Source organism: Aulostomus chinensis, chromosome 20 (genome assembly GCF_037954235.1).
Source record: "Aulostomus chinensis isolate RoL2024-O1b breed Wild chromosome 20, RoL_Achi_v1.0, whole genome shotgun sequence".
In the NCBI taxonomy this organism is placed as follows: Eukaryota; Metazoa; Chordata; class Actinopteri; order Syngnathiformes; family Aulostomidae; genus Aulostomus; species Aulostomus chinensis.
Window position 1 is genome coordinate 10,934,247 of NC_141339.1, and position 15,571 is coordinate 10,949,817.

The 15,571-nt window shown below is 41.6% G+C and overlaps 1 protein-coding gene across 1 annotated transcript in view; it reads left to right on the plus strand.

Moving 5' to 3' along the window:
- aven (apoptosis, caspase activation inhibitor) overlaps positions 1-15,571 on the plus strand; it is a 38,330-nt gene that overhangs the window by 13,840 nt on the left and 8,919 nt on the right. The gene's annotated exons all lie outside the window — the stretch shown is intronic.

Below are 15,571 nucleotides of genomic sequence, written 5' to 3' on the forward strand. Positions count from 1 at the left end.
AGCCTGAGGAGGAGTCGATGTGGGTGTCAGCAGCAATTCAGAGAGGGATGACTGTTTGCCTTTAGCGTTGGCAGCACCTGCAGGTGTACAGTATGTCTTCATCAGAGTGGAAACGCATTCACACAACGTCTGTCTCCTCAAACAGCCTCGTTCGTGGACATTCAGTTCATCCCCAGTGTGTTTGACCACACACCTCCTGTAACAGCAGGCCCAGTGAAGGTGGAGGCAGACACCAGTGTTTGCCAGACAATTCTAACTGCCTCTATCAACCTCCTTGTAAGTGCTTTTCACTACGCGCTGTCCACATGAGTTTATTCTGTAGATGTAGACTTGGCAAGCCTTTTTTTTTTTTTGCCATCAATTCAACGTATAGCAGAGTGTAGTTTGGTTTGTAGATGTAGCAAAGCTGTGTTTTTCTAAGATCTATCTATTTAGGAGGCAGAATTACTTTTGTGAGTTTATTCCTGGAGAGCCATGGGTTATTAGTAACTGGGAGCATATGCCTCATAATTAGGATGACGAGAAACTTGGGAAATATCAGTAACAAGAGACTGATCTAATACCGATTATAGGAAAGTCAAGGATAATAACCCCAGCAGATAGCCAGTCATATGTAACAAGTGCTGTTGGCTGTTAGTCAGCTGAGCTTGGCAGTTCTTTTTTTTAAATTTTTTTTATTGCTTAAAAGCAATGTTCATCATCTTTGCTGTTAAAGTTAATCAAAGACATTCACATTTAGTATGACAAGTGAAGATCTTTAGCTCTTCGTGTATCATCAAGCAGTGTTGACTCCAGTGGTTACAGGTGACACAATGAGACACACTGCCACATGTCGTGAAACATGTTCTCAGCACCACTGCACTCGTCGTGACACTAAGCCTCATCAGGAAGGCGAGCAGCTCAGCTGAAGATGGTAGCGGATGTCTTTTTTTTTATTCATTTTAGTTTTTAAAGTCATTTAGGAGATAACATTTTTTCAGTCCGTCAAACACTTTATTCTATTTGAAATCTATTTGAGGTGGTACCAAAAATGACGGCAGTAAGGTTTTATTTTGAGCATATGAATGTTTTTTCTGTCAAGGGTCGTACGTTTGGCCCAGGAAGTCATGTGTTCGCTTCCTCCTCGCAGGATGACCCCTGGAATTTGTTGGTTACAAATGCACCGATTTATCGTTCACGCACCATTATCGGCCTTTCATTGTCAATAAATAAGAGGGCAGTCGTAGAGGGTAGTGGCCAGTGTTTATCAGTTGGTGTCAACTGTAATATTGAAAGTTTGGAAATATTCCGGTTTGAATTTGTCCCTATGTAAAGAAAACGTGACAAAGGGCGAAAAATAAAGAGCGAAAATACCCAAACCGTTTTTCCTTGGCATGAAAGGCGAAGTCAAGATCAACAGAAGCAACAGATTTTAAACACTTATTTTGGCCTAAAATTTCATGATTGGTGCCTCCCCACTTTCAATGAAATTATACAATATTAGAAGTAAACTGGGGGAACGATCGGTTTGACCCCACATACAGTAGGCTTGGTACAGGTACATGCTCCCCGATTGCCCTCCGTCCTCGTATATGCAGACTTTCTCATTTTGCGGTCATTTACAGTGATGAGACTTTTAATGGTGGGATTTTCTTCACCCAGCAACTGGACAGCAGTAACATGCTACAGCTAGTAAAGTGGGATCCTGTCAACCAGCAAGCCTTTTTTTTTTTTTTTTTTTTCAACAAAGAGAAAATATCAAATGCACTAATATATTTCCCCCCCGCACCGTACCACATTTATAGACCGTAACAATGGTTTACAAAGAAAACCAAATAAGCGTCACTCTTGATTCAGCAATTTTGATGTCAATATTTCAATCCACCAGTTTTTGAAATGGAGCTTGTGCTGACATCACATCAACAAAGACATTCAATTTTCGAGAGTTGTTGAGTGTCGCCGGCGCTCATCATTTTCCCCCTCCCAGCCCCAATCATTTGTTCGGTCACTGCAGAAATCCCATCTTGCCTGAGCCCTGTGAAAGCTCAAAGATGTTTCATTTTCACGCACTCAACGTATTGAACTGGTTGAGCAGAGAGTGCGCCGTGGAACGGGCTTTCATGCGAATAAATCACACATGTTATTGTGTACTATAAAGCCTCAAGTTCAATATTGATTACTAAGGGAATGCAGTACAAAAAAATGTGAGGTGAATCTAATGCATCCCTCTGGGAGTTTGTGTAATGAGGCCTGAAACTACTGCTCGGTGTCTGTAGATTGGAGACATCACAGGTTTCCAACCACACGGTTGGCTTCCGTAATAAAAGCATGTCAAGGTTTCAACGGGCTATTTTGAATGGGATTACCTTCAGCGCGCGTTAATTATGATTTTTAAGCCACTTCTTATTTGTTTCTTACAACAGGGGTTGCCAAAGTTTAGGTGACAGGGTTACAAAATGATTTCTAGAGGTAGGAATATGCAGTTCAGGGCCTTTTCCATTCGGTCCTGTGTCCTGGGGGGAGGAGAGGATAGAATCTGAGTGGGCTTGTGTTGAAAAACATTCATTGCAGAGGCAGCTACAGGCAGCAGTTGCTTGATGGTCATATTTACCTTTTTCCAATTCCAGTCAAATGGTGGGCAAGGCAGAAATGTGCAGGTTGCTTCTCACTCTGTTGTGTAGATTGTTGTTTGTTAGCATCTGCACAGACTTGTGTACATACAAGTGCCTGCTGAGGACTGAGATGATCTGTGCAACTAGTAAGTAGCTCATCACGCTGAAGAACAAGACCTTTTCGATTTGGGGCCCGATGTACTTTATGTAGTAACAGAACTAAAATATCCAGGAGTTTGTCAAGGTCCATGCACAGGGACGTTGACTTGAGCCAAGTTCTGTCAGGAAGATGTTATGGATACAACCGAATTATCGAGATGGGAACTCACAATCTTGTTTGAGGATGTGATGGAAGTTTTTGAGCACCTCCTGGCAAATTTTGTAAAGGTGGAAGACTAAAAACATCAAACACGTTATGTTTCTCAATGCTAATAACGTTTCCTTGACGCAAAAAAACGGTAAATGCGCCAGAAGTGCGTTTCTTTAAATTGGTTTGGCAGGAAAAAAAAAAAAGCCTGTGAAATCTGGTCATGCGATGGCGCTACAGGCATTGTGACACACAGCCGTGTCATTACATAATAACCAGCTAAAAAAAGGAGAGGCGTCTTGAAAAATCACCTTTGGTTGAACAAGTTGTCATTGTTCTGAAATGCCAGTGGGTTTTGACATGTTGCTGCAGCTGTCTAGAGACGGAGGCAAAGTTGGGAGAAACTACTGGTCAATCATGTGAGTGTTAGATTTGTCAGAGATTATTAAAAAGGGCTTTCAATCTCCTGTTTTGCGCACATGCTTTTATGGGAAAAGCCCAAAACAAATGAAATTGAGGCAGTTTTATTTATTTATTTTTTTTCCAGAAATCCATCAACCTGGAAACCTGACAAACGTGACTTTGAAGAGGCGAGAGTCTTTAAGTTTAAGGCCAGTAAGAATTGCTGGCTCCATTATTTCGAAACAAAACCAAAGAGTTGCGTCCAGTTTTCTCACAGGTTCCGAGGGAAACTTAGGAAGGAGGCGACAACAAATTATTCTCCCTCAGAGAGAAGCAAAATGGCTTCTGTCCTGATTACAGAACAGTGAGTGACAAGGATCCCGGTAAATGGGCTTCGGCTGGTAAATTGGGAAACTGAAAAATGGAAAATCCCCTCGGATCCTGTAACCTAACAGTGAAACTGAACTGTTGTTATCTGTCCACAAGTGTCCAAATATTGATGAGGTTGGCTATTGATTTTTGCCCACAGATGATATATAATTGTGTCAGAACTCTTATTATTTCCCAAAAGCTTCGCCAATTATTTTAAGAGTTGAATTTAGAAAGAAAAAACTAAATCATTCATGCACTGGCATGATTCTTTGCCCCAAATAAAGATAATTGCTGTGTGTGCGTCACACCTCCCACACTGTTGTTCGTCTCCTGTGGTAAATAACAATAGCTGTGCTGTTAATAACGGCACATAAAGCCTTTCACCAGATGAATGGCCTCTAAAATGCTTTAGCTGTCACCCTTCTCCTGCTGCAACACTTGTGCATTTAAAGTGAAGTCTCTGCTCTCGAGCTGTGACCAAGCAAACTTAACATTTTTCATATTCAAACAAACAACTAAAACCCAGTTCTCAGTAAACATGCCTTCTCTCTCATGATTTAATTCGAGTAGCTTTTGACTGAGTTATTACCACTTTAATGACTTAATATTCTCTCCGGTGTACAGGGTGTACCTTACATAGATGGATGTGGTTTAATAGACTTGCCTCGTAATTCAGGTTTAAGAATATCTCTCGTTCCTCTCAAGTCCCCAAGAGCCTGTCTTTGACTGTGACCCCAGTCCGCAATGCGCGGGACCAAGATGAATGACGGTCATTAAAAAACTCCAACAGAAATGCAAGAGAATTTGACCATCGAGCTCTATTGTGTCAGTCCTCTGAGAAATCGCTCTCACTGTTGTTGTTGGGTTTGTCATTTATAACATTACTACATCCCGGAATAAAACTATTAACAAGGAAGTTGTAGATGGAGGAGAGATCACATGCGAACATGCGATGATCCTTTGACCTTCCTGCACCTGCCTGTTGTCAGTAGCCCATGAGATTAATGCACCACCTGCTTGCTTCTGTATATCAAAGAGAATTGAAACTCTCAGCAGTTGCTCAAAAGTAGCAAGAGTTCAGGAGGCTCTAGATGAGCTCGTCCTAGCCATGTGACCGCAAGACCATTCAACTGCATGTGTGATCATGTCTACCATGCTTGTCCGCATGACGAAGCTTTAGCTACAACCAGACTGTGACAATGAAACGAAGTAAATGATATATACAGTGAAACTGTGTCGTCTGTAGGGCATCCAGTAGCTTACAGGTCAAGAGCCAATCATGTGTCCCAACTCTGCTGATCGTGCTTCCACAAAAATGTCCAAGATAGACGACCTTCTTCTACTACCGATGTCACCAGACATGAGTTTCATTTCAACTGTAAATCTAAATGAAGGTGCTTCAGTATCAGTTCTTTTCTTCTACCTGCACTCGTGCTCTTCTTCAACCGATGGCGTACAAATTCATCGCGACAGGTTGCAAATGACGAACATTTACTTTTGAAGCAGAAAAGAAGTGATATTTTACCATGAATGAACGCAGTTGTTTCTTCCAGTCTTGACTAAAATCTAAGAGTTGGAGCTTCATTTTCTTGCAGAAATACGTGTTTGTACGTGCAGTTTGTTTGCAGCCGTTGAGATTTCTGCAGGAAAGACTTTGAAACCTCTGCTTCACCGACACCCACGCTGGACTCACACATCTTCTGTCCAACTAACCTCCATATTTATTGATTTTTTTTTTTTTTTTGATTTTTGAATGAGGGAGAACAATGAAGAAAACCAAGACAAAGGAGCTGACTCTTGAGACCGCTACACAGCAGTATGGCTGGTTTCTATGCTCTTGTTCTCACTGACTGAATTATTTAGAAACGAACAACTCACATTGGCCCTCACTTAAAAAAGCAGTTGAGGGATGTGCCATTATTTTCCATGCAAAAACCTCGACACTCATCTATCTGGACATAGAGGAAGCTGCGATCAAATCTCACATCCAGGCTCAGATCCTGTGAGTGAGTTGGCTGCACAGTATTGCACAGAAAAGGGTACTGATGCTCGAATGTGCACAGCGGTGCTTCTGTGTCTTCCTGCTGCCATTGATGCATATAAGCTATGCACACCTCAGGTTATATTATCCATCAAGCATCATTAAATCATACAAAAAAATTGAAAATACAAAGACAACAACCCATAGTTATTTAATTCCAAACTGCATTTTTTTCCCCAACCTTTGTTCCATTATCCAGGCTGTCAAATTAGATGTGTTGGTTTAATTAATCTGATGACATGAAGGTTTCAGTCTACATGTGGGACAAGTCCCTCTACTCGATTAAATACCCTCATGTCATAAACTTGAAGTGCAGGGAAACTAAACTGAGAATATACTGGGACCTGATATTTAAATGATGATCATCTTCAGCCGCTACATGCATGAACAAAAGATCATTTTAGGTACGATCAGTTTCATAAGTAAGTTGGAAGATAACTTCTGCTCTCAGACCTGTGCTGGTTTCTATGCTTGATAGATAAATGAGGGCCATTGTCTTTGAAGTGTATCTTTACAGAGAGCTGGGGTTGGTGTGTGTCAGTCTGACGTGTATTTGGTCCGTCGCACTTGTGAGTGTTCACTATAAGAGCCAGAGGAACTATGTATCTCTGGAGTATCACCGCGCTGGATCTCTTGTTTGGATTGAAGTACTCTGGCGGCTGCCACATCTCATCCGCTCCAGTCTTCAAAGGATTGAAACATTAATGTTGTCTGGCAGTTACAGCTGTCACAATTCTAGAACGTCTGACTCAATACAGATAGCCTAGGAAAATAGCATTTTCAATACCGCATAGGTAAAAAAAAAAAATCACAAGGCACACAAAAAAAAAAATCAATCAAGGTAAGTACAATACAGATGATAAAACCAGCCATGTATTTTTTTTTTAAGTTGTTGTATAACCCATTTCTATCCCCAATGCTAACGGGGATATGATCCACGTTGATGGATTTGGCTACAGTTGTTTATTTTCTGTGGTTCTGCTGACTCATGTTTGTTGCTGATCAGATAGTTTCTCTGCTTTCATCGAGGAATTTAAGGGAACCATAACACTTTTCAGACACAAATAGTTGCGTTATCTTGTCATGTTAACGCTCTGGATTAATGCTGCAGATGAGCAGAACTGATCATATTGTCTACTTAGCTAGCACATTAACATTAATCATCTCATTAGTAGCCTTTAGCTTAGCTTAGTTCTTAGCTTGACAAGCTTGGCTAATGGCTATTAAAGTGGCTAGCTTCAATGCCAGCCAGGTTAATGTGTATGATAAATCTCTGATCAGAATATTAAAGCGGGACCTTTGATAATCTCTACAAATTCCTCAGAGACTTGAATTAGTTTTGCCAAGTTTAAGACACTACTCAACTTTGTAGCCACTGCTTTGGTCATTTTCCCAGCATGTAAAAACAGCACTCTCTCTTATTTTTAACCAAAACTGGCTGTGATGGCTCTGCAGTAGCATTCTTCTGTGTTCAGTTTCTATCTTTATGCTGGTAACAAGACCAGCTAATGTTGCACTAGGCAGCTAACAACAGCTGCTAGTGGGGGGAGGTGAAAAAGGTGCCGTTGGTATAAACACTGTTGCAAACGAATGTCATATTTCCATCCATCCATTTTCTACCGTTTATCCTATTAAGGGTCACAGGGGGCTGGAGCCTATACCAGCTGACTTAGGGTGAGAAGTGGGGTTCACCCTGGACGGGTCGCAGGGCCAGCACATATAGACAGACAACCATTCACACTCACAGCTACGCGTCTTTGCACTGTGAGAGGAAGCCTGAGTACCCAGAGAGAACCCACAAAGGCACTGAGAAAACCTGCAAACTCCACACAGAAAAACTCCCGGCTTGAGCCCGGAGCGTTCTTGCTGTGAGGCAGCAGTGCTAACCATTGCACCACCGGGCCACTCAATGCCTTATTTCATGTGTCCTAATTATAAGCATCTGAGTATTGATATTTGTGACAGCCCTACTGGCTATTTGATGCTTATTTAGGTCCCCACAAGTCCTTATTTAGCTGCTAGTGGGTGTTTTGTTCTTATCTTTCTACTGCCTTGGAAAATACACTGAAAATGCCGCATTAGTGTAGTTTGGAGTCGTATTGTTTTCTTCTTAATACAACAAATGCAAAAGGATGCTGATTACTGGTCTAAGATGTGTTGACAGAACTCTCAATAAAATCCTTCATTTAATAATGACGTTTGAAATTAGTGCTTTCAGTTTGAGATGATTCTCAAGGTATAAGGCTTAAAAATGTATCAGTTTACAACAAAACTGCCATGCATGACCTGATGTATCCTTGTTCTTGCATCAAACAATTTAGCGCAGGATGCTTGTTTCATGTTATTGACCCCCTTTTTAGCACAGCATGGATCATTATTAGCTGTTTACCTGCCTGTTCAGCTAATCTTGTGTAGCAGAGGCTGCTTGTGTCTGCGTAATGAGGGACACAGATGTCCCGGCACTCTCAAACTGATTTGTATTTCCAGCGCTGGTAGGCTGCATGTGAGCGTAAAAATTAGGCTCATTCTCACCTGATTAGCCCACAGTTTGGCCTCCCTTCCAGCTCTTTTTTTTTTCCGTCAAAGTTTTTGACAGCATAAAAAAAAAAAACAGCTACTATTATGTCGAAAAGAATATTTGTTCCATGTAGAGGAGTGATAATAGGCTCAGTTGCTTGGAAATTGATGTTAGAATTGATCATGTTTAAAGATCAGATCTTTTCTGCCTCATCGACCCGCTGTGACTAACTCCGTTGTATCCATGTGGCTCTTGGGTTTGTGCCATGTATCACACAGGTTACTACTTATACTCTTATTGCCCACTAACTCCAACCAAGTAAAGATTATTCTGATAATTTCCATAAACCAACTAGTGGACTTGTAGGACCGGTACCAAACTTCTTTTTTTTGGCAGTGAGTGAATTACTTTGATGCTACCAAGTTTTATCTTCCAGGGTCGTACCTAAAGAGAGATTATCATAATAATAATGATGCTGCCTGTGATAAGTTGTCTAACAGTATGTGGTAGACCATGCAGGTAAAACGCCACACAACACTGAGTACTGATGATGTATTGAACGGTAAAAAAAAACAAACCAAAAAAACCCGTTCAATACATCAACATGAAACTGCCATTGGATTTTGGTTCCACAAGGAAACAAAAGTTATCCGTTCACACGCGGATGGTTCATTAACTCCAGAAGTACAAAATGAACTCTGGCCTCGCTGATCCATCACTGTCCTCTATCACTGAGCATTGTTCTCACGCGTGTTCAAGTTGTATGGCAGTGACCATAAACTGTTAAATTCATCGGGCATGATGGTGTAGATTTATACTATAGAGATCAAAAAGAGCAGTTCCACTTTATCGGAATCAAACTTTTCCCCTTTGTTGGGCTAAAACTCACTGTTCCGCCAACCATAGTCGTACATATACTGTGTAATTAATGTGCTTGTGTTTACTTCACTCAGGCTTGAAAACACCGCAGAAAAGTTTCTGCCCCGCAGATTTAAGTCTGGTTTAGAGTGAATATATCGCTCTCAGAATCTTAAAATTCCACCTTGGAACTTCCATGACTTTTCAGAGTCCTCACGCAGTAAATCCATTGTGATATTTGTCCTCTTTTGTGTTTTAAATTGGTCCTTTCTCCACTCTGCCACGAATCTCCATCCTGACTGGAATTTGTGGCAGGGAAGAGCCAACATGGGCCCCGCACACAAAACCTAAGCAGCAGCCTCTCCTCCACTCCTGGATAAGGCTGCAGGATACCTCCCCTCCCTCACTTTGCAAGACCTAAAGACATCACTCATTGTCACAGACTGATGGAGTGTAACGTGACTGCTCTTGAACAAGCTGCAGAGATGGTCACAGCATGTTGCCTCACCCAGCCCGCTTGCTCTCTTATAGCATGCTAACTTTAGCTTGTTGTTGCTGGCGCTGTGTCCACAGTCTCACATCAACGGCTTGGAGGTTTTCAACATAGATGAACTGACTCTAAAACATACTAACAGACTTCTGAGAACATACTAACAGACTTCTGAGAGCTAAAAGGTCAAATGGAGACATCACATATCACCTGAATGGACGCTGCAGTGTAAGGGTTTAGATAAAGTGTGCACCTGCTTCATTAAGATATTTTATTATCAACATCGTAGTGAGGAAAAACGTGTTCTTAATAATAACAATAGTATATGACAATAATCTCATTAATCTAGATAATTCCTTATTGGGTAATTCCAAAAAAATTGTGACGAGCCTATGCATCATCACATTTGTGAGGATACTGGATTTCTTGGCTGGCAGCTGTTTTCTAATGGAAGGGTAATCAGGATCTGAAGTGGTGTGAGGATTCCAATTTATGTAACCTCCTAATTACTCTTAAACGAAATGACTATTAATCACTGAAAGACAATTTCTATATAATGGAGTGGAAAAGGACTGTAGTGGAATATTCTCATTAATGCTTCATTAGTAGAGGGTGGATATAGTCACTTGCATATATCTTTGTGACCCAGTAGATCAAAGCAGTCCTTCATTTAATGAAAAAAAAATTTCAAATGACATTTTTTAAATGTCTTTAATAACACCTAGGAGAGAGCTTTACGTTCAAATTCATCTACACATTCACATTGAAATGTTCAAGATGATCAATTAGGTCTAGAGGAAGCGTCTGAACTGTAGCCCCTAACCTCCAAACACTCGGCAAGCTGATAAAACACACGCCTAATGAGATCGAGGCCTCAAGTGGTTTGGAGCTCTCCAGATATGACTTCAACTATAAACACGGCCTCACGCAATCACCATTAAAAGTTACAAGTAAATAGCTTCAGCTGTCTTTATTGTCTCGCCTGGTTTGTTCAGGATTTTAATTGCAATTAGTAGTGACAGTGATTTATCGATGTGTAGTGGGTTTCAGCACCATGTCGTGTTAGTCTAATTGGTTTAGTTAAAAAGGCGTGACAGGGAGCATGCCAGAGCCACTGTAGCTCTCAGAAAGAGGCTCCACAGATCCCATCAACAAGTTTCTCTCTGCTGCATTTCCTGCCTTTTCTCAGCTTTGTTTTTAGGGCCTGAGCCTGATTTTTTTTTTCCCTCTTTCTTTAATTCCTTTTCCTGTCAATTCCATCTCATCGTCCTCCCCGTAGAACTGTACACTGCTAGTGAACACCTAGCAGGATTTGTCATGATAGTAATAACACCCTGCTCTTTAGTTTTCCGTGGACTTCCTCGCTCCATCTCTTCCATTATCGAGTGAGAATGTGCCTCAATATTCAGTTTAAAAGGCTAGTAATGATTCCGTGATCAGACATCATTATTCTACTGGCAAATGGAGGACAGCTGAGCGGGGAATTTGCGCGTCTTCCTCTTCATGTTGGATAAATTGTCAACATTTCAGTGCAGGTGATAGTGGACACTGAGCAGCAGTGCTGTTTCTAATCAAGCTCCAGCTTAAAACCCAGACCACAGGCTTATGTAGAGTGGACTGGCACTGTGCAGCAGACTGTGTACTCAAGGAGTGGCCCAGTCAACAAGGGTGTGCATCTGTAATGGCATTGGTCCCTGAGCTCAGCGAGCAGAAGGGCAACAGCGGCATGCTCCAGCAAACAGGATGAAGAGGATCATAGCACCAGTGATCTGAAGGCTTTGCTGACGGAGCAGGTCTGGACAGAACCCTTTACACTACTGCTTTTGTCTCTGAGGGGAAAAAAAACATGGGAACCACAAACATTTTGTAAATACATCCAATTAAATTGACAGTCATTCAATAGAAATAATAATGAAAATGATCTAATTTTCATAAAAGAAAAATTAAGTTCTTTCGTTCTTCTTCCCCAAACCCTGAATTATGGCAATTTTCTTGCTGAGAGGAAGGCATTCTCATAAAGATGTGATTATTGATTTAGGTTTTCATTAAATGTGGTTTTGTTTTTTTGTTTTTTTCTCTCACCCCCATATGTTTGTTTACTTCACTTATTTACGATAAACAATGGTCATCTGCCCGGTGGAGCTGCACAGCCCTCCTGCAGAACCAAACATCACCCCACTGCTGTGGCTTCTTGCTTAACGAGCTTCTTTGCATGCTTTTGGAACTCCGTTTGGCACAGTGCTCAGCAGCGCCGCCCACCATTTAACAGTCAAAACACAGATTTTTGAAAACAGTCTTGTCAGTTGCGAGAGGTGGACTTGGAGAATGATTCATTTTAGTGGAAGGTTACTTAGGAAGAGGGGATCCAGCAGCGTCCACATGCCGAGTCGGCGGCAACTATTAGATGTTCAACCTTTTTGTTGTAGGTCGTCTTTCACGCTCCCATTCGTCCAGTTTTTGGCCCAGTAGACGTCCTCTTACCCGTACATGAAGACATGACTTTCCTTGACATGATTTAATAGCTGGGAGTAGATGGATTAATGAGCTACAGCTGCCACAACCATGCCAGTGTTCGTCCTGGTATTTCTCATCCATCTTAAACAGGCCAACAGAGGTCACTTCTTGTCCTCCTAGTATACATCAGACCAATATATCATCAGTTACACAGAGGACTGCATCCTAACTGTGTGTGATAGTTTGTGATACGATACCTTTTAAGTTCAATTCGACAAAATGAAAATGATAATACACATTAAATTACAAATCTTTGGTTTTAGTTTTTCGGTATTTTCATGCACTCAAAACATTGCAATAAATATCACAGTTTGCTACCCAAGTCCTGCTGATCTGAGGGTGATAGGGAGAATCTGGTTCAATTCTACACATGAGGAGGTTGGTATTTTCTTTCATCATGTATCACAGATGTTTACGATCGTATTCTAGAGGAAAACAGACTTTTTCGATGTAGTAATGATGCAGGATTTTTTTGTTTTGTTTTTGTCACGCCTCTTCTTTAAAGAGTGGAATTATTCCAGATGATGCAGCTGCTTAACGTTGAGTATCCTGTGCAAATGCTTCACAATCAACCGTGAAAACCCTCCTGACGGTGTTACCTGTTAGTGCGTGGGTGATGGTTTTGGAACACAATGAAGACAAGAATTCATTCTTATTTCCAATTTAGATATTTTTTCCAAGCAGTCCCTGCTTCTTACCAGAGAATTGGAAATTTAAACCGGGGTCAAAGGGACCTTGATATGAAGGAAAATCAGAGAGCACCTGTGGATCCAGATGAGTTATTCTGAATTGCTTATTGAAGTAGGGACTTTATCTGTAAACCATTATGCCGGTAATTCCAGGAGGATATCAGCAATAAAAGATTTAATGTCAAAATATTCTCTATTCCCTGTCATTCGGTGTCTGTGCTGCCCCTAAATGATGGTCTGTCCATTCATTGATATTGTCCTTAATGGACTGAAGGATATCAAGACAATTGAGGTTTAAGATTTTATTAATGTGATATACGATATTGACTTCATCCCATGAGCGCTCCATACAAACAGAGCGTCCATGATATCTGATCCGCGCATATCCGTGTTGAGTAGAACGGCTTCTCAATAATGAATATTACACCCTGAGAAACGGCCAAATGGACTGAGTTAGGGGACCGCTGCTATTAAAGCTGCAGGCTTAGCTAATAGGAGTAAAATGTCATCTGCATAGAGATTAATTTTCTGGCTAATAACATGGAATATTCAAGCATGAATATTTCTGGAAACCAGACAGCACATGCGGATGAAAAGTCGTATCCAAAATAACCCAAACAACACATACTGCACAGCAGCAATACCCAGCCATCATAGTTCTCTACACCTGGAAAAAAGGAGGAGTTAGACAGCGGTTGGTCAGATGCAGCCTACACACTGGTCCTTTTGCAGAGTCAACTCTGTAAATAAAGGTTCTTACATATTATGCTGGAAAAGCAGTAGGATGAGGTCTAGACATAGTTTCCTGCTCCTTGTCTCATTACTTCTTCATTTAGGATATCCGTCTTGACTTCCTATTCATATACAGTGCTCCCTCGCTATGACGCGGTTCAACTTTCGCAGCCTCGCAGTTTCGCGGATTTTTTTAGTCCAATTTCGCATGCTTTTTTTTTTTAACAGCGCATTGTGTTCTGCGTCCTGATTGGCTGTAGACCACTGTCAATCAATCTCCTCCGCGCCGTGTCTCCTGTACAGTACAGAACGCCTTCAGCTCGCCAAATTCACATAAATCTTGGATCGCTGGCAGTGTGACTCTGAAGTGCTGTACTGTATGTTTGCAAGTTTTCTCCCCAACAAACCCCACAATGTCGACGAAACGTTCTGCACCGTCGAAGGCACCTGCAGTAGCACCCAAAAGGCAGAGGAAGATGCTAACCATCGCACAACAAGTTGGACTTCTGGACATGCTAAAGGAAGGTAGAAGTTACGCGGCGATAGTAATTGTAAAGCTGACTGCTTCACGGATTTCACCGATTGAGGGTTATTTTTAGAACGTAACTCCCGCGATTAACGAGGGACCACTGTATACATATACCCGGCCCACCTCCCAGTGGACTTACATTGAGTGAAGTAGTACATGAAGAGTATTAGATGGAGAACTGCTCTCTTTTGCTCTGGTTTTCTACACGTTACAGCTTTTACATACATAGAAATGAAGCATTACATGTCGTCATTGGGAAATGTTGGAATATTGACCTAACTGTAAAGGGAAGTTTTAGGTGTTTGAGCTGGAGTTTAAGTCGTGTGTGTGTGTGTGTGTGTGTGTGTGTGTGTGTGTGTGTGTGTGTGTGTGTGTGTGTGTGAGACAGTTTTGAGTAATGTGGTAAAACAAATAAACAGCCAACAGACGAGACAAGAAGCAGGTATAGTTGCGTTGTGAAGGAGAGGCCTTGAGTCACGGTTGGAAGAGAGGTTTGAAGAAACCTGATTGACGATAATTGTTTACCACCTGATTAACTGAAGTTCACAGAATTTAAAAATATCATATCATCTACAAGCCAGAACATATTTAATTTCCAGTGACAGAAATATGAAAGCAGCCAGTATTCACACTGGAGTGTTGGAACCAGCAAATGTATTTTTTTCCTGCTATAGAACAATCTTCACCTTTCAACTGTCGTAATTGGATAGCGGTTATTTACAGCAAATTGATGACAAGGATACAACTATTCTAACATTCAAATTTTTTCCATCACCATCATCACAACACGATTCAGATTCAGGGCGTCATATCTTCATCCTGTCATCCTGTGCCTGTGCTAGACGGAGGAGAGAGGTGAAGATGAACAGCGCTGGAGTGAGAGAAGAGTGGAGCTGAGTGGAGCGGGGAAAGAGCCGAGCGGAACAGAGGCAGGAGCGAGGCCAGCAAAACACAGCCCAATATAAAAGATGAGAGCGGGAATCTGCATTAGCAAGCCATATATAGCTCAGAGAAGCCGGGGATGCAAGCAGAAAGCCACATTTGTTCATATGGGGTTCAGCCAGCAAGATGTCAAGAGACAGGGTACCACATTATACACCAGTTACACAATGCCACAGAGCCTCTTAGCGCACAGCATGAGTAATACCCTGTTTATTCAGTGGAAGAACTTGCTGAGGGTAACAAGCCCAACTGTCAGTGACGCACCCAGACAATCATTTCAAAGATGGATTTACAATCAGTAGTGTACAATGATGTCAGGAGCTTTAATGGTAGGGTGGTATTATCCTTGGAGTATTTACTAGTATTACTTCGCCAACCCCCCCCCCCCCCCCCCCCGAACAGTGCTGAATCTGCATGCACATATTATATTTTTTACAATTCACCCCTCTCTCTCACTTTAATTGCACAAAGCCGCCATTCAAATGACCAAAAAGGACCAAATTTTGACAAAACGGGGGATATACTTGATGTCCCCGTGGGGATTAGCGTCTTGCTGCATCCTTCACTGCGTGTCCATCTCTCTCTC